Source organism: Protopterus annectens, chromosome 7.part0 (assembly GCF_019279795.1).
Source record: "Protopterus annectens isolate FY-2018-M chromosome 7.part0, PAN1.0, whole genome shotgun sequence".
Taxonomy (NCBI): domain Eukaryota; kingdom Metazoa; phylum Chordata; order Ceratodontiformes; family Protopteridae; genus Protopterus; species Protopterus annectens.
Window position 1 is genome coordinate 633,972,162 of NC_056739.1, and position 18,744 is coordinate 633,990,905.

At 37.5% G+C, this 18,744-nt stretch overlaps 1 protein-coding gene across 1 annotated transcript in view; it reads left to right on the plus strand.

Annotated features, from left to right (window-relative positions):
- LOC122806073 (calcium and integrin-binding family member 2-like) overlaps positions 1-18,744 on the plus strand; it is a 721,503-nt gene that overhangs the window by 693,823 nt on the left and 8,936 nt on the right. The window lies entirely within an intron of this gene.

Below are 18,744 nucleotides of genomic sequence, written 5' to 3' on the forward strand. Positions count from 1 at the left end.
AGACCCACACGTTTAACCTGTTAAAAGTGATGTCTAGTTTCTTTGATTGTAACTCGGCAGTTGAGAATAAACTGTGCTTGTGAAGTCCATTTCAGCAATCTGTTAATACAGGGCAACTGGTCTCAGTGAGAAAGGTCTCTTCAAGTTATCTTAAAGTAAATGAAAGTGGTATTTAGAGCATTAACAATCTTTCAAGACGGTGTCCGTCTGGATCACATTGAAATCATTGCAGAAAACATTGCAGTGCAGTATCTCAGAAAGCAAAGAGATACTAGATTTTTCCAGGTCTGTAAACTTATTATATAGCATAGGGCCACTCAGCACACACACTAGCTTTCAACATTGTATCATCCAGTTTGTTGAACAAACTAGTAAGTGCTCTAGTTGACAAGTTTAGTTCATGAATGGAAGCTGGAGTTGCAGATTTTTTAGGATATTGTACACTAGTGGGCATTCCTGCAGCAGAGCTGTTTGCTACAGACCACAGCAATCAGCTGCAAGCCTTTCATTTTTTTACTCCCCTGATTCTTCTGTAGGGGCGTTGAATTTCTTTGGAAAGTGCTTAAACTAGCCTTGGATTTGAACTGCAGGGTAGCCCTGGAATTTAGATAGATATTTGCATATATTTTTCTGGCCCTCTGATGTAAAATAATCAAGTTGAGCAACCATGCTTTATATTTCAAATTCCACGACATGACACCTGAACTTCAGTGTATATGCAAAACGAAATGCTCCTTTTGCTAGGTATTGAAGTTTCTTCAAATAATGCTTAAAGCTAGCTGTAGCAGGCTATGGTAACTATATACATCTGTTATTTTTGTTGCAAGATTTTAAGATATTAAAATGTGTGAACTGGTACATATATGAGTACAGTAAACATGTATAAATCATAAGCTGGCCTGCTGTATGATTTGTTAATTAGTTCGTTATTAACAATGTGACAATGATGTATAAAGGAGTGTAATGTTTTAGTGTTTAGTAATGAGTAGTCTGTGATTCATCACTGAACCAACATTGAACTTAATGGGCTTCTTCTCAGAGAAGTAAGCTGATAGGATTTTATTAATGCATTGATGTATATTGTTGGCACAGTTTGCATCCTGCCAATGCTTGTAGAAAATGATTGTGAAATCTGTGCACTTTGAATAGGTTTACTGAAATAACCCAGGAATACAATTCCACTTAATTTCAACAGAAAATCAAGAATTAAATGTTTTAAAACGGTACATACATTTAATGTACCTTGCTGTCCTTCCATATCACTGTTGCAGTATTCTTTACATAAGGGATCTCCTGCCAACGATACACCAATGTCCGGCCAGTATACCAAAACCTTTGGAATTTAGATGTCATATGTCACACTTAGCTCTCCATTCAAGGCATAGGGCGTACAGGTGACGTAGGGACGTTCATACCTCAGAAGTTCCTTGCCACCAGTCCGAACACCATCATTGATTGTCAGCCTAAACACTCCTCCTCTTGGGCTGGTTACTGAGCCATACTTCAGATAAGTGCCCCATTGGGGTTTCTTCTCATCTCTTTTTGTTTTTATTTTGGTGTGTTTACATGTCATCCAGAAAGGGAAAATGTCAGTGTGGGAGGCAGGTTAAGATAAAGATCATCACGCGTAGTGTCTCTTCTGTTTGGGTGCTTCTCATGAGCATACGCAGTACTCTATCTGCCAAGCATTTATCTCAGACCGTACATAGTTGTTTGTACTCCTTTTTGATTTACCTATTTGTACTCCTTTTTGATTTACCTATCTTAAATTGTTGGTGCAAGGTGCTATGGCAGAGTCTTCCCATCCTGATGATCAGCTGCCTGCAAAGAAACTCCAGAGCATTAGACGGCAAACTCTATCCACCCCAAGGGGCTTAGACAGTTATAAATTCACACAGACTGCAGAGGGGAAAATCCTGAGCATATCTAAACAAGCCTTCCTTGGTTTGTGATTTATTGATCCTTACTATTAAAAAGAAGTGCGACTGCGAGTGATAGCGAACAGAAGCTACTGCGGGCCTTCGCATGCGACATAAAGGAAGTACAATTTTGTCTGGCTTGCAGAACTTGTATGTTCAGAACAACTTTACTGTACTTTATTATTTAGTTGTATATTGTGATTTTTTTTGTCGTAGAAGTTGATTTAAATTCAGTTTGAATTCTGTGGTTACTGTTTTTGATTATTATTTTCTTTTACAATATTTTATTCATTTGAAGCTGAATATGAATTCCTTAAATGAGTATGCAATACAATTAACGATTTTGCTAATGCACAAATATCTTGTACAGTGTAATAAATGCTATCCATATTTAAAGGTAACAGCTGATAACACGGGTGATCTGTGTTCTTTGTGTCAAAAGTTGGATGATTTGCTTACCATTGTTAGAAGTTAATCTATACTTGATTGCACTTGTGCACTTGGCATGGCTTGGAGAACTGTTGTTTCATATATTAATGACTGGACTAATGAAATAAATATTGTTAGGCATAGTACAAATCGAACACATTTAGGAAATGATGCATACATTGTCTGCAAAAATCATTCAACCTCTATGAAACAAGATGATCCCCTGACAACTTTGGAATTCTAGATGCAAGTATTCAGCAATCTGAGGATCCAGTTTGTTTAGAAGGAAACACAAAAAGAAAGAAAGGAAGAAGTTCACAACAAATAATGAAGGAAAAGAAACTGATTAATAACTTTAAAGGAAAGAGACTACGTAGTAAAAAGGACACCACTTTGTTATGTAACACACAGGTCACAGGAAATATTTTTTCTATCAGAAAACTTTCAGTCTACAGAAGACGGCGTCATTTTTCCAACAGAGAAGGTAGAAAAAAGTGGCAAAGGGCAGGTGAAAAGGAAGAAATCCAAATTAAATGTGGAAGGATCGAAGAACATTACTGTTCGATAAAAGAGAAAGACAGATGTTGACTGCATGGCTCAAGCTGTGGATTTACAATACCAGCTGTATGAGAATTTAATATACAGTGAAAACAGTGGGCTGAGTCCATTCTGGCATTATCCTCTCAATTATCCAAAAACAGCTATACATATATCCCAACCAAATGTCCAGATAACATTCCTTCCTTTAGTCTCTCATCTGTCCCACCTCTACAATTAAAAAACTCCTCCTAAAACTGAAACCTACCACCCTTGCAGCTGATAGTCTACCTGCTAACTTTCTAAAAATAGCCACTGAAGCCTTATCTTACCCTGTTTCCATACTTAACCACTCCATACAGGAAGCCTATATCCCTTAACTGTGGAAAGTTTCGTATATCATTCCTCTTCATAAAGGTGGCAATTCCTATGACTTTTCAAATTACCGTCCCATTGCCATTCTATATCTCCCTTATCTAAACTACTTGAGAAATGTATTCACTCTCACGTTATGCAATTCCTGAACACACTCAATCTCCTCTCCACCACACAACATGGCTTCTGCCCACATCACAGCACAACTACTGCTTTTCTCTCTCTTTTACTAACTTGGTTAACCAACAGAGAAATAATAATTTTGTAAAGGAACAACAGGAAGCAACCAGAAGCAAAAAACAACGAGCACAGTATCCACCAGCAGATTTATTTAAAACTCAAATAACTCTGACGTCTCGGCCAAAGCCTTCAAGGAGAATAAAATACTTTCAGCATCATAGCAATATATACAGCTAACTATAAAATAATTATACAATTAATCAATTTAACTCACACATTAATAAGATAATGCCTTCCAATTGAGCTCCTCATTTAGCCCAAAAGGGGACATAGTTTTAAATTTCAAAATATACACAGCTTCTTTTTGCAGTAAAAGAGTTTTCACACTCACATTATGATATACAGAGACACAAATTTGTTCTAATATGGTGCCTTTTAAACCTTCACTACATTTATTATGAAATTGTGCAAAATGCAGTGCTACAGGACTATCAACCTTAGCATTCTTTATATCCCTAACATGCTCCAAGAGCCTTATTTTAAATGCCCTTTTCATCTCTCTTATGTAAAATTTATTACAGGGACATTGTAAGGAAAATAATAATTTTGTATCTGCTATATTCTTAGATCTCGCCAAAGCATTTGATATGGTCTCACACTCCATACTACTAGACACTCAGGCCTCCCTATCCTTTGCCCCTTCTACTATTGCCTAGTTCAAATAGATAGCAGTCTGTCCAATGGCAAAGTGTACTATCCCTTTTACTTCCAACTACCCTAGGTATACCACAAGGCTCAATATTAGGCCCACTTCTTTTCTCTATATTCACTGACAATCTAGATACCTCCTTCCATCATGCCACATTTGTACAGTATGCAGATAATTCTAATCTGCTCAGCACCATCACTTACCACTTCACAACAACTTATTCAGGAATCCTTTAGCTCTGTGGAAAAATGAATTACTGATACCCAACTTATCCTAACCCCCAACAAGACTAAATTGTTCCTATTCACCACCAATAAATCTTAATCTACTCTGCTCTCCTTTACAATCACTTCCAAAAATGGCACTATCATTTCTCCTTCTGTCCACACCAAACTCCTCAGTGTAGAAATTGACAAAAACCTTCTCTTTGATGTGCATATTTCACAAACCATCAAAAAGGTCCATAAAAAATGAGAACACTATATAGACAAAAATTTCCTCTCAGATCAGGCACAAACTCATCTACTGCTGCACCAATTCTTACCCAGATCAGAATACTTGATCTTGCCAGACTTGTCATGTTATAATAAAATTACCAAGTTTGCTAACAACTCCACCTTCAGAACCCATCACTGTCAAGCTCTAAGGGAGCTACAGTGGATCATACTTCTACAACTACTACTTTACCACCAGCTTGTCATAGCCTACAATATTCTAAAGTATCCTGATAAAACCCCAGCACTAAGTCAAGTATTCACTCACTACATAGCAAATAGTCATCACTGGTCTATTGAAAAACCACTCCTCTGCATTTCTAGGGTTAACACTGCAGGGAAAGCTTTATTCTCTCACACCATAGCTAAAGTCTGGAATAACCCCCCCCCCCCCTCCCCTTCTCTGACTTCTGTCTCCACTATTACACAGTTTAAAAACTCACTTAAATCACATCTAATGAATACCTGGCTATGTTCACGTATTACATAATATTCCCCGTTTTACAACTCTACACACCTTCCTTCCTGTTATACTCACTGTAAATATGCTTCATTGTTTAGAACTCTAAAAGTTGATCTCCAATTTAACGCTACTTCATGTTAACCATGTTGTTTTTAGTATACACTATTATTGTTGTGTTTGTCTCATGTTCTGAGTAATGTTCTCTACTGTGGCGCTTTTCTCCCCAGGCCTCCACTGTAAATGGACCTGTCTCCAGTCGGACTATCCCGATAAACAAATGTAAAATAAAATAAAAAATAAATAAGACAAATGATGGTGAAGATCTATCCTTCGTAACAATTGACAGAGCAGATATTACTGTATTAGAAGCTGAAGATTCTTCATTGCTGGTCAGCAAAGATATTCTTGTAATTGGAGATTCAATTATTAGAGGAACTGATACTTATATTTGCAGAGAAGGTAATGAACATCGAATAGTGTTATGCTTGCCAGGAGCAAAAATAGAAGATGTGAGACAAGACTTGGAACGCCTTAATATAAGGAAGTACAGTTCAATTTTTATTCGTGTTGGTACAAATGATGCCATCCGCAAGGATTTTCTGACCGTTAGTAAGGTTCATAGGTGTCCTAGGTGTCACATCTGTCCCACCTCTACAATTCAAAAACTCCTCCTAAAACTGAAACCTACCACCCTTGCAGCTGATAGTCTACCTGCTAACTTTCTAAAAATAGCCACTGAAGCCTTATCTTACCCTGTTTCCATACTTAACCTCTCCATACAGGAAGCCTATATCCCTAGGCTAGTGGCCCTGGAGCCTTTACAAGCCTAGCCCATAGATGTGCCCTGGCATTGTGCTGTAGTTCCCAGTGCCTATATCAAGTAGAGCCACTGGAGTGATCCCCGGGGTAAATCATGGAAACATGTCAGGCCATTGTGGAGATACAGGCATTTATGTAGAGGTTCATACTAGGCTTACTGCCCTTGTGGGACATTTTAAGCCTAGCCAATTACCCCATGTGAGAATCAAATGCTGTACCATGTGTCTTTAAGATAAACACCTTAACTTTTATGCCAGCCTCCCACCCTTGGAACTGACAGCCCTCTTAATATAGCTTGTACTGGTGTTAGGACGTATTTTTCACAAATCACCTATAGAAAGGATAGTCAGGTCACTGTGAATGAAAAGATTTTTGGGGGGTAAATACCTACATGGAAAAAATTTCCTGTTTTAAAAAATGAAAATGTGTACAGCATCCAAGCCTAGTTTTGGGCACACATGTTCAGACAGGATGGTGTGCATTAGTCAAGATCAGAGAAGAGAATATTTGCAGCAAATATTTTGCAGTATTTGACAAACACTAGGCAGGTTTTTTGCCAGGTCGAAAATTTAACAGTTCACAGATAACAATATTTGATGCATTTCTGATGGCAGTTAATGCTAGGAGCATTAGTAATAAAGTTTTTATTGGAAAATGTACTATGTTCCCACAAGACTGATGATGTTATTGTTTATGAAATATGGTTAAAGAACAATGAGTGGAAACCAGTTCTGTCAGAGTATAAATGTTTTTACTGTAACAGACACTGTAACAAAAAAATCAGGTGGAGGTGTTATGATAGGGATCAAAGATAGTTATGAGATCTTTGATTATTACATGTTCAGTGATAACACCAATACTACAGACTGTATAACTGTGACAAGAAAAACAAACCTGGAACATACAACACTTGTTGGAGTGTATAGACCACCAAAGTCAAGTGCAGATGACCTAGAGGAATTCATAGATTTCTTGCATGAAACGCAGGAGGGAAGAAAAATAATAGCTGGAGATTTAAATTTACCAGAAACAGACTGGAATAATATTGATTCAATAACGTTACTAAGGAAATTATTCACAATGTATATTCAGGAACAACAATTGCTTCAGTTTGTAAAAAAAAAAACTACCAGGGAATGGAACATACTAGACATTGTTTGTGTTCCTAAAGAAATTACTATTACTTAAGTTTTACCACCATTGATGTGCAGTGATCATGGGATTATAAAGGTTAATTTGTTGCTAGATAATTCTGCCAAACTGAAATCTAAACCAATGCACAAAAGGATAATTACAGATAATTTTGTTTGTGTCTTTCAGCTTTTCCCGGTTAGGGGTCGCCACAGCGGAACTCCGGTCCACTAATGATTGGCAGTTGATTTTTACGTACCGGCTTGCCAGTCCTGATGCACAGCCTTCAACGAAGGTGCGCCCATTCACGCATGTCTCCACGCAGATAATTACAGATAATATGGAAGCAAAATAGTCATTATGTAAAACTAACTGAAGTGAGGTGTTCAGCAGAAGAAATGCAGATGGAATGTGGAATGTTTTGAAAGAGAAATTGTTTGAGTGCAAAAAATAAAAAAAAAATGTTTAACATCAGGATCTAGGCATACAACATCAGGGGGATATTTTTCCATAAGAACAAGATATTTAATTAAGATGAGAGAGATAAAAGATATAAGAAATGGGAGAGAGGTCTAACTACAGTTTTGGAAACTGAAATAAACAAGCTGAACAAACAGATTAAGCATATTGTTGAGACAAGATCAAGAAAATTTTGAAAAAAATTTATATAAAGATATTGAGCATAATAGGAAACCTTAAGATGTGGAAGGAGTAAAGAGAAATTGATAAACTGTGTGCAGATTCTAAAATGTATTCTTAAACACAACAGATTATAGATATATAAATATAATGTAAACAAAATCTTATGCAAAACAGTTTGTCTCCATAAAAGGGGTAATAAGTTGTCCTAATGACACCCAGGTAACCCCAGATACTGAAATCAAATTAGATTATATTGTAAAAGAATTACTAAAGCTGGATGAAAATCAAAGCACAGGGAGGAGACAGAATTAGTAACAATGACCTGAGAACACTTCAGCAAGAACTTATGGTACCATTATATCTATTATTCCTTAGGTCATATAAATATGGGGACATGTTTTTATTAAACCCGTCTTCAAGGGAAAGGGGAGTAGGACAAACCCAGAGTCATATAGACCCCTTAAGTCTACTTTAATGGAGAAGGTAATATTGGATAAGTTATTGTCAGAACTGGATAGGTTGGGACTTGAAATCATATATCAACATGCATATGTTGAAAATAGATCTATTACCACCTGTAACATGATGTTCTATAACAATATAATAACAGCTATGAATGAAAAATTGTGCTGTGGTGTAATTTATATAGATTTAACTTCAGCATTTGACAGGGTCATACACAAAACACTGATCAATAAATTAGTGCAACTAGGTGTTGATGTATTCTTGAAAGATGGATAGCTGCATAGCTTACAAATAGGACACTGCAAGTATCATACATCAAATGGACAGGTGAAATTCTTGGTCAGGGTGTCCCACATGGCTCTGTCCTAAGCCCTTACTTGTTTTGATTGTATCTTTCAGATCTTACTTTTTCATCTGAGGTATTCTGCTGTCTATATGCAGATGACCTGAAATTGGGTAAACTGATTATATGTGTTACAGATAAGGCATGTCTGAAAAATAACTTGACTAAATTGACCATTTGGGCACAGGAAAATAATATGCTGATAAATACATCAAAAATTAAGCATACGAGATTTGGGAGACATAAATTGAAAGATGAATGTGTAAGTCAGTATACAGCGATTAAAACTGTAGACTCCTTTAAGGACCTAGGTATATGGGTAGATTCAGCTATGAGTTTTTCTAATCATATCAACCAATTGGTTAATGATAGTTATAGAACTATAGGTTGTATAAAAAGATTTATAAAGTATAGGAAATAAAAAATTATGAAGTCATTGCTTGTTAGTTACATTAGACCCAAACTTGAATATGGGATAAGTGTGGAAACCCTGTAAGAAAGCAAGCATGAGTTAACTGGAAACAGTTCAGCAGAAGTATACCAAGGATATCCATGGATGTGAAAATTTAAGTTATTATGAAAGACTAAAATATCTGAACTTGTACAGTGTCTGTTACAGATGTCCAAGATGAGATCTTATTCAAGTGTATAGGGCATTTAGAGACTATTACCTCTGGGAATGTTTGGGGTTATCAAAAAGTACTAGAGTATCATCAGACAACCTATGTAGAAGATTCTATAGGAGTGAGAATTGTTGTAATTGGTTCTTTGTCTGACAGAGTAGCTGATGCATGGAACAGACTTCCAAATTACATTAAAATAAGTACTAGTTTAGATATTTTTAAGAACAGCCTGGAAACTTATGGGAACAAGTGTTATGGTATATTGGCAAGCTAGAGGGGCTTTTAATGCCCACGCTTGAAATATTTGTATGCATGTAAGAAAAGGGACAAAAACCTCAGGTCTGGTTTGGCTGCTGCCCAGTCTCCTCCGGATGTCTCTCTCAAGGCTGGTGAAAGCCAAGAGAATTGTCTGGTTGTTATCTTGGATTCCTCTGCTACGACTCTGTTGGAGGCTGGCATGGATCCAACATCCTGCACATCCTTGGAGGCTTTGCAAATGTCTGCTCCAGGCGTTGAGGGGAACCTCTGCTGATTATATCTGAAGGACTGAGAGGGAAACATCAACTGGGAGGAGATTCCTACTATGTTGGTTGAGTGTCGGCAACGGTTTGAACCTCCTAGGGTTTTTCGGGTAGACATTCCTCAGAAGAAAATACAAAATAACAAGCATATTCCCATGCTGCTAAAGTTCCCCAAAGTGGATGACAGGATTTTACCCAGGAGTTGTTTAATACCTTAATGGCATTAAAGGAGTTGAGTTTCTCTATGTGCTCCTTCTGGGTCATCTACTCCTCTTAAGAGACCCAGAGAGCAGGAGTCCTCTGAAGAGGATTCGGATTCCAGGACGGTTTTCCTTTGAATTATGGTTTTGAGGAGGAAGATTCTATCAGTCTAGACTCTCCCTTAGAAGAACTCTCATTTGGGGGCACTATTTCTTGTATGACTGAATATTTCAAATGGGACAGTTGTCAGGTTTCAGATGTTCAAAAAAGGTGGTTTGAACTCCTCCAGATGGAGTCTCCTAAACCCTCTGCTGTACCTCCAGTCTTGGCTGCCTTCTTAGATAGTTTTTCTGCAGCCTCTGTTACCCCTGATTCTCAACCTCAAACCCTACGAAACCTGACATATTTTACAAGATTTCTGCTGATCCTTCTGTAGTGTATGCCTCTTCTGACAAACCTTCTAAAGTTTGCTTTCCATTAAACTGCTTCCTACAGATACGGACATTAAGGCCATGGAACGTCTAGTGAAAATGTATATACTGCTACTGCCTTGGCTTTTAGGGCTACCAGTTACTAGCCTCATATGGCCAGTTATATTTAACTCTTCTTTCCAAGCTTCTCAGGCAATTTCTGACCTTCTTGATTCGAAACAGAAGGTATTGGCCTTTTCTTTATGGGATTTTCCTCTCAAGTGGCTCAACAGTCTATTAAATGTAGTTATGATGTAACTGATGCTTCCTCTAGGACTGCTGCAATCGGTTCTATTTTGAGACATTATTCTTGGCTTCATCTCCAGCCTTTACTTGATGACATTAAAGCTAATTTGTTAGATGCTGCTCTTGATAATAGCAACTTTTTTGGTTCTGATGCTGCTGAGCTTTTTAAGTTCCTCCAGGATAAAGGCAAGGCCTTGCAGGAATTAAAACATGTTTTTGGGTCTCCTATCCCTAAATTCTACAAGAATTATCCATCAAAATCTGCTTTTATTTATTTATTTAGTTAGTTACATTTGATTACCAGGTAGTGCCGACTGGGCCAGAAGCCCGTTTTCAGAGGAGACCCAGGGAGAAAAGCTCCAAAGAAGTTACACATATTAGTACACAAATATGTGAGTACCATCAAAAAAGCAAAAAAAGAGGTTCAAGTAATCACATACAATATGTCATAAACAATTGGCATTAGATAAGAAAATACAATAAGTATAAATTAAGATAATTCATACAATTTTACAATTTTTTTTTGTGTGTATATGTATGTGACTAAAACAAGATATGAGTATCAAAGGAAAGTAAAAGTCTCATTGCCAAGATGACAAAAGGCTAAGGGAGAGAATGCAAGTAGACAGTAATGGAGGGTAAGAATAGGTTGGTCTGGGGGAGAACAGGAGCATAGCCAATGATATGAGAAGCATTCTTTTAAGGCCTATTTGAAATTGTGTTTGTCAGTGATGAATAGAATATGCCGGGGAAGAGAATTCCAGTATTTGGCAATTTTGTGGCAATATAAGAAGTCTCTCTGTGGGTTTTGGTAACTTTAAGCAACACTTTTATCAGCTGACTTACGTGACTTAAAGTTAGTATAGGGTTGAACAAGGCCAGATAAAGCTGGACAGTTGTCAGGTTTATAAATGACTGTGTGGGCAGTTAATAGTTGATTTAGTGTTAGTAAATTGGGGAGTTTTGTTTAGCGACTGCTTACTAGTCGAACACTAATAAGCGAAAACACTATATAGCAAATGTTCCTTTCAGTGAAACGTTTCACTGGGTTAAAAAACAGTCGGCCAACCCAGCAAACCACAGAAAAATATCACCAAATAAAACCCTTCATAGTGGGGGGCTGCACCCCCCCTAACTAAATATACCAACTCCGAGATCGCAGTACAGTGGGGAAGAGGGCAAATCCCTGTTGATGGCTGACCAGCTGTTTTCCCAGGGAAGGGCTTCTCTGAAATGAACATTCGCTATTTAGTGTTTCTCCTTAGTGTTTGGCTAATCTGCGTTTGCTAAATAGGACGTTCGACTGTATGATATATATATACCCGTTCTAACCAGTTCAGATGGAGAAGGGCAGTGCAATGATGATCTTTTAGACTGGTTAGTGGCAAATTTGGCTATTTTGTTATAGCAAGTTTCAAGGTTATTTATTTGCAAAGGTTGGCGAATATTTGAGGACAGTAAGGTAGGGAAGATAAGAGGTGGGTTCTACCTTTTGCAAGTCTGGCGTGATTGGTGAGATAGGTTTTGGACCTGTAGAGAGCACCAAGTTTTACATGGACTTTTTTAATTGTTAGTGCTATATGTTTGTCATACTTAAGTCCATTGTCAATAGTGACACCGAGAAGTTTTGTTTGTTCAGGTTCTATTTTAGTGCCATTAGAGGAAGAAATAGAGATAGGTGGTTGGTTATTTATTATTGAGGTATTGAAAAAGACAATAAGCTTGGTTTTTGTTAGGGTTTAGTTTGAGTTGATGGACTGCTAAGTAATTTTCAATATTGTGGAGGGCAACCTGAGTTTTTTTTTTCTTGAAGTTTATTGATAGTGGGGGCAGAGCAGATGAGGGAGGAATTGTCAGCCTATTGTATGATTAAGGCCAGTTTTGTAGCGGAACTTAGATCATTGGTAAAAATAATGAAAAGTAGTCGGCCAAGGATAAGACCCTTGGGAGACTCCTACAGAGATGGGAAACTGGGGAGAATGTTTATTATCCCATAAGGTGGCTTGTTTCCTGTTAGAGAACTATGAAACTAGCTTAGGGATTCAGGGCTGAAGCAGTAGGAGGCCAGTTTAGTGAGAAGTATTTGATGAGGTACAGTGTCAAAGTATTGAAGAAGGTGGCAGAGACAAGTTGTTTTTTGTTTTTGAGGTGATTTATGGCATTAGTAAAGTTTATTAGGGCTGTGTTAGTACTATGTCTGGGTCGAAAGCTATGTTGCATATTCGATAATAGGTTATTCTTCAGGGAATATTCTAATATTTGTTAGTGTGTACACTTTTCTAAGATTTTGGCTAGTGGTGAGAGAATGGCTATAGGTCTACAGTTAGCTACATCAGCAGAGGGACTGCCTTTGGGGTATGACATGAGATATTTTCCAAAGGAGTGGTACATACCGTTCAGAGATAGAAAGGTTTATTAGAATAGATAAGGTAAGCGATTGATATGGTAGCTAGTTTAAGGAAATCACAAGGTAGCTGATCTGCGGCGAGTGTACAAGGTTTTAATTTAGTTAGAATTTTTACATAACTTGTTTGGATGGGTTTGAGATTGAAATAGGTAGATGTTATGTTGGCGGGAGTGGGTTTGGAAAGAGGAGAATTAGGAGTTTTGTTTAGTAGAGAGGTTATTGAGGTAATAAAATGGAAATTAAACTGAGTGGCTATACAATCATTAGAGTTGGTCATTGTTGGGACTGGGGTAATGGGATTTTCAGGGTTAAGAAGGAGGTTGATTGCCAGAATATTTTGTTATTTTTTTGGTATTTTAGTTGATATGACTGCAAGTAAGTTTTTTTTTTTTTTTTTTTTTTTTTTTTTTTGTCTTTTTTAATATTTTTTTGGCATGATTTCTAAGTTGTTGGTAGGAAGTGAGATTGATTTTCACTTCTGTTATTCAGAAAGAGTCCAGGATTTGTCTCTTTGCTTAAGTAGTAGAATTGTTTCTTTTGATAACCAAGGAAGTTGGTTGGCTTTGATACAAATTTTCCTAACTGGGGCAAGGTTAAGTATTTGCAGGAAAGCATTATTAAAATAGTGTAGTGCAAGGTCCAAATGAAGAGTTTTTAGAAGTGCCCAGTCATGTTGTTGAAAAGTGTGTTGAATATGGTTGGAGATTTTTTTTTCTTTTCCACGAATGTAGCGGAATGTAATATTACAAGAATTATGTGTATGTTTTCTAATTAGATAGGTTGTAATTTGGACTGGAATTACTTGGTCCAGTGTACTAACATAGGATCTTATATGAAACAAACTACTTTTTAGAATGCTGAAAAGTATTTCTATGAAGAAGTAAAATCTGGACTTCTAAATTTCAGGTAGTAGTAGAATTAAAATGAACATTAAAAAAATAATGCTAGTAATAAAAAGTCATTATCCTTTGGATAACTACTCTGGTGGTGTTTTATCATCCCTCCAAGAGTAATGTATTCAATATCTTAATTAGATAGTTTGGGAAGTGGTCACTTAGAGATCTGGAAGACAGCCAGCATCATATGTTTATTAAAATCAAGTCAAGAATGGATTGCCTGTTTGTGAGTTTGTCAATGCGTGTGGGATGTTTAATATTTTGACAGAAGTTATATAACTTTATAAAGTTAGTAGGAGAATTAGAGGAGCAGACAAGCCAGTCAAGGTTAAAATCCCCAAGTATTACAGTTTCAAGGCTAAAGTGGGAGGAGGCCCATTCAAGGATATTTTCAATGTTATGGAGGTTATTAGCAATGGGGAGGTATATAGCTATAATGATAAAGGACTTATTAGCCATGCAGCTAAAATTTCTGAGTTAGGGAGATCAGGTGTAGTAGAGTAGAGATGTGCCAGTTTAAGGTTGTCTTTGAACATGATGGCAGTGCCTCCACCACTTTTGGATAATCTATCATCTCTGAGGATACTAAACCCATTAGGAAGTAATTCTTCAGATTTTATATGTGGCTTAAGCCAGGTTTCAGTAATGGCTATATCTGAGGACTGCAGGGCAATGGCAGCATGACATTAATGAACCTTATTAAGAAGGCGTCTGAGGTTGAAGTTTATAATGAGTAGGTAAGAGTTGCATTTTTAGAGGTAGGTAAAAGGTAGGGGGAGATGTTAGTATTTGGGTTTAGAGGAGGAAGTGGGTTAGCAAAAGTGGCTACTGTGGGGCCTGGGTTAGGATGGATGTTAGATTGGAGTTTATTGTGGGTAAGGGAGTGCAGGGTAAGAAATTTTAGTCTGGAAAACAGTCTGTAATGTATGTAAAGGTTATTAGCAGAGCAGTGGGTGTGAAAATATCTGAGAGAGAAGAGTAGAGTACGAGAGGTATCAAAAAATATGGGAAGATGTGAACAGTGGGTTTATAGTGATGAAGGTTCTGTATAATAGGCAAAGTATGAGAGGGGTGGAATGTGAGAAGGTAGGATTTGTAGAAGGTGGTATAAAGGGCTATGGGTAGCAGAGCTAGTAGCACAGTGAGAGAGATGATAGGTTTTATTGGAGGCATGGTACAGACACTAAAGAATATTGTTAAAGGTTAAGGGCGATAGATGACTGGGAAGATATTATTAAGTATCCTATATTATGTTGAGATATCAGAAGGACTCTAGCAAAGAAGAGGATGAGAAGGTTTAAGGAGAGGGGTAGAAAAGAAAATGTGGTGGCAGAAAAGGTTGACAAGAATAGGTTGTAGATAAAATGGAGGCAGAGGAGAAATATAGGAAAGATTGTTTTAAGGTAGGAGGTAAAATGGAGGCAAAAGAGAAAAAAGACAGTTAGGAAAAAGTGTTTTGTGGTAGGAAGAGAGATAAGGCTTATAGTATATGAGAGTAAAACAGTATACTTTGTATAATGAGAAAAAAAAGTAGAAGGTGAAAGTAAAATATAGGACTACTAGAATAAATTAGATATGAAAAAGGATTTGCTGCCAGATGGGTGAGGTCATAGAGGGGACTGGTTGTTGCAGCAGTGTGGGGATGGGTGGGAATAGGGGTAGTATAGGGGAGCAGAGTGACCCCAAGCAGAGCGGGTTTTCACCCAGGTCTCAAACAACTAAAAAAACAATGAAAGACAGTCACTCACAAAGAAAGGAAAAGAGAAACAGGGTAATAGAAAGGTAATTATGGAGGAAGCTGTGTTCGGATAATGCTAAGTGGTGTTAAAATGTTAAGCACTAACTTCCTAAGGTACAGGTAAGAAGTAGGTCATGTATGTAGACAGACTCACCCTCCCCCAAAGTAAAAAGGGTTTGAGGCATGTACCCCCTGCTAGGTATACTTAGACTGCTACTTCTCAGAAGCCTCCTTTTCAAGATAAACCAGGTTCTGTCTGACAGTTTGCTTCCCCCTGTTGCTAAGCCAGGTTCTCTTATCCCTTCATCTTTCCCTGCTAGTAATAAAAAGTAATTATCCTTTATTCGCCCAAAATTTTATTCAGCAGCTTAGTCAGATGAGTGCTCTATAATTACACTTTTTACAATGGACTCAAATGAAAAACATGTTCAAGTTTTCAGCATTAATTTGTGGTGTATTACATTAAAAGACCATATCAAGTCACAATTGTATTACCCATAAAACATTATTTTATTGGATTGTTTTAGTTGTAGTCTATAGCCACAACTGGATAAGTGGCTCTTATTCTAACAGATGATTAATCATTTTCTTTAAGCTAACATTCATATTAGGCTTGAGAAGGCCCCTCTCTGTGTATAGAGAAGGGATCCCAATGATAGGTTAGATAGGGGAAGAGGCTAATGCAACTGGTAGCCGAAGAAGAGGGATATGATTGGTGTGGAATTAGTGTGTAAGAGAAATGGTTGGCTGTGGAAGGGGAACCAGTCTGGGTGAACCTATTTACACAACGGGCCAATGGGAGATATATGTGGATGATTGGCCAGTCCACAGAATATGGAAAAAATGGAAATAAATTTTAAAAATGGTCAGAGTGGCACAAACAACCCCCAAAGGTCAAGGTCTTGAACCACTAGATCAAGGAATTAACACCAAATGAAACACAAGTACTAGAGAGGTCTCTCATTCGTTCCACACAAGAGAAGTGACCTAGCTCAAGCCCTAATTGACTTAAAATTATTCACAAGGAAAATAAACCTCAAATTATTTTCTCGCAGAAAAGAAAATCCAAATGCAAAAGAACAATGGAAGCTCCATAGTAATTTCTGCACCCACCACCCCACCCTACAGTCATGGCTTTTGAAGCTATGTGTGAATCTGACATAAAAAAGATCCTGAACAAGAAAAATAAAAGAAGGATCTATAACCTAGACCAAGAGGAATTCAAATCTTTGAAATCATTGAGCTTGGATCCCAACAGACGAATAATGAAAGTGGACAAGGGAGGGGGCATACTGGTCAGCATTACCACTGTTTTCAACAATAAAGTCAACGACATGCTCAACAGTCAAAACTACTATGAGGACTGCAACTTACTGCAAATAAAAGCTGCTTATGAAAACATCCTACTCGAGTTTCAGGACATGTTTAATGAGGACCACTGTAGCAACAAAATTCTGGATTTTATCGGTGGTGTTCACCCAAGAATCCCCCATTTTTTGGGGATTCCCAAGCCCCCAAAAAACATCAAATCCCCATTAGCCAGTGGGGGCTGCATAACAGTGCAGATTAGACCACTTGCTAAAAGTAATGTTTCCTTTATTTTGGACACGGGTGATTTTATGAGGAAGATCAGAAACATCCGAGTGAACAGTGACTCTTGGCTAGTTACTACTGATGTGGAAGCATTGTACACTATTCTCCCATATGATTATAGTATCAAAGCAGTCTGTGAAGCACTAGAGAGTGAGAACACTAATACCACATTAAGGACTGCAGCCATTAGTAAAATGTTGAAAATCCTCCTGGAAAATAATTACTTCAGATTCAACAATAAGTACTATAGACAAAAAAGGGGCATCACGATGGGAGCCGCAATGGCTCCCCAGCCTAGCAAACACAGCATTAGGCAAATGGGAAAATGATCACATATATAACTCTCCATACTTTAGGCTCATGAGTTTCTACTGTAGATGTATAGACAATATCTTTATCGTCTGGAATGCCTCAGAACCAGAACTTCTTGAATTTTACTACAGTGGGAAATCTACAAACTTCCTAAAATTCACAAACTCACATAAGGATAAAGTGGTCTTCCTGGATCTAACCATCACAAACGACAATGATACCCTTTCAAACAACCTTTACAGAAAACCCACTAGGGTGAATTTATTACTGCACAAATTATGCACCCACTCATCACCAAAAATGAGTGTAATCAAGTCTCAAGGAATCAGGATGTCAAGGGTGTCCAAACAACTGTACGGCTTTACCAAAATCCTACTTGATTTGGAGAAAGACTTCCTCGCACATGAATATGCAGGCAGCTTTCTCCACAATAGTCTCAATCCAGTTGCAGAATTAAAACAAAATAACCCAGACTTTCCCTTGGGAAATGACATCAACATGACTGGAGCAAGGGCTGAAAAATGGGACAACGCTATATCTATGACCATCTCATATTCCACAGACTGTAGGGAGATTATAAAAGCTATTAAGGATAACTGGGTCATATTGAAGAACTCTGCGATCAGTCAAGCAATTTCTAAAACACCTAGGTTTTAACATTAGGAGAAACAAAAACACCCATGATTATTTGGAAAGCAAAAATAAGTCAACCACAACTAATGATGTTAAACCAAGAGGCACCTTTGGCTGTGTACCCCCCCCCCCCCCAATCCTGTGCCCACTGCATATACATGAGTGGTCAAACAACTTTTCAATGCCCAAATTCCAACAAAATATACAACAGCAAGGATCACTACAATTGCCAAACCACTGGGGTCATCTACTGCACTCACTGTTCTACAATGGCAAAATGATTAATAAACTTAAAACAAGAATCACCAGGCACCTTACGGACATCAAACAACAAAAAAAAAAAATAGCTGAATGCACTAGCAAAACAATACCAGCCACCCCAGACATGACCTGTTCATCTTCCACATAGTGGATAGACTAGAAAACAACAAACTAGAAGGGTACTGTAATGGAAGGCTGAAGAAAATGGAGTTAGTATGGCAACTAAAACTGGCAGCTTGTACACCTCCCTCCCTAAACACTAACACTTCCATCACAAGCATGGGCAATTGTTATATATATATATATATATATATATATATATATATATATATATATA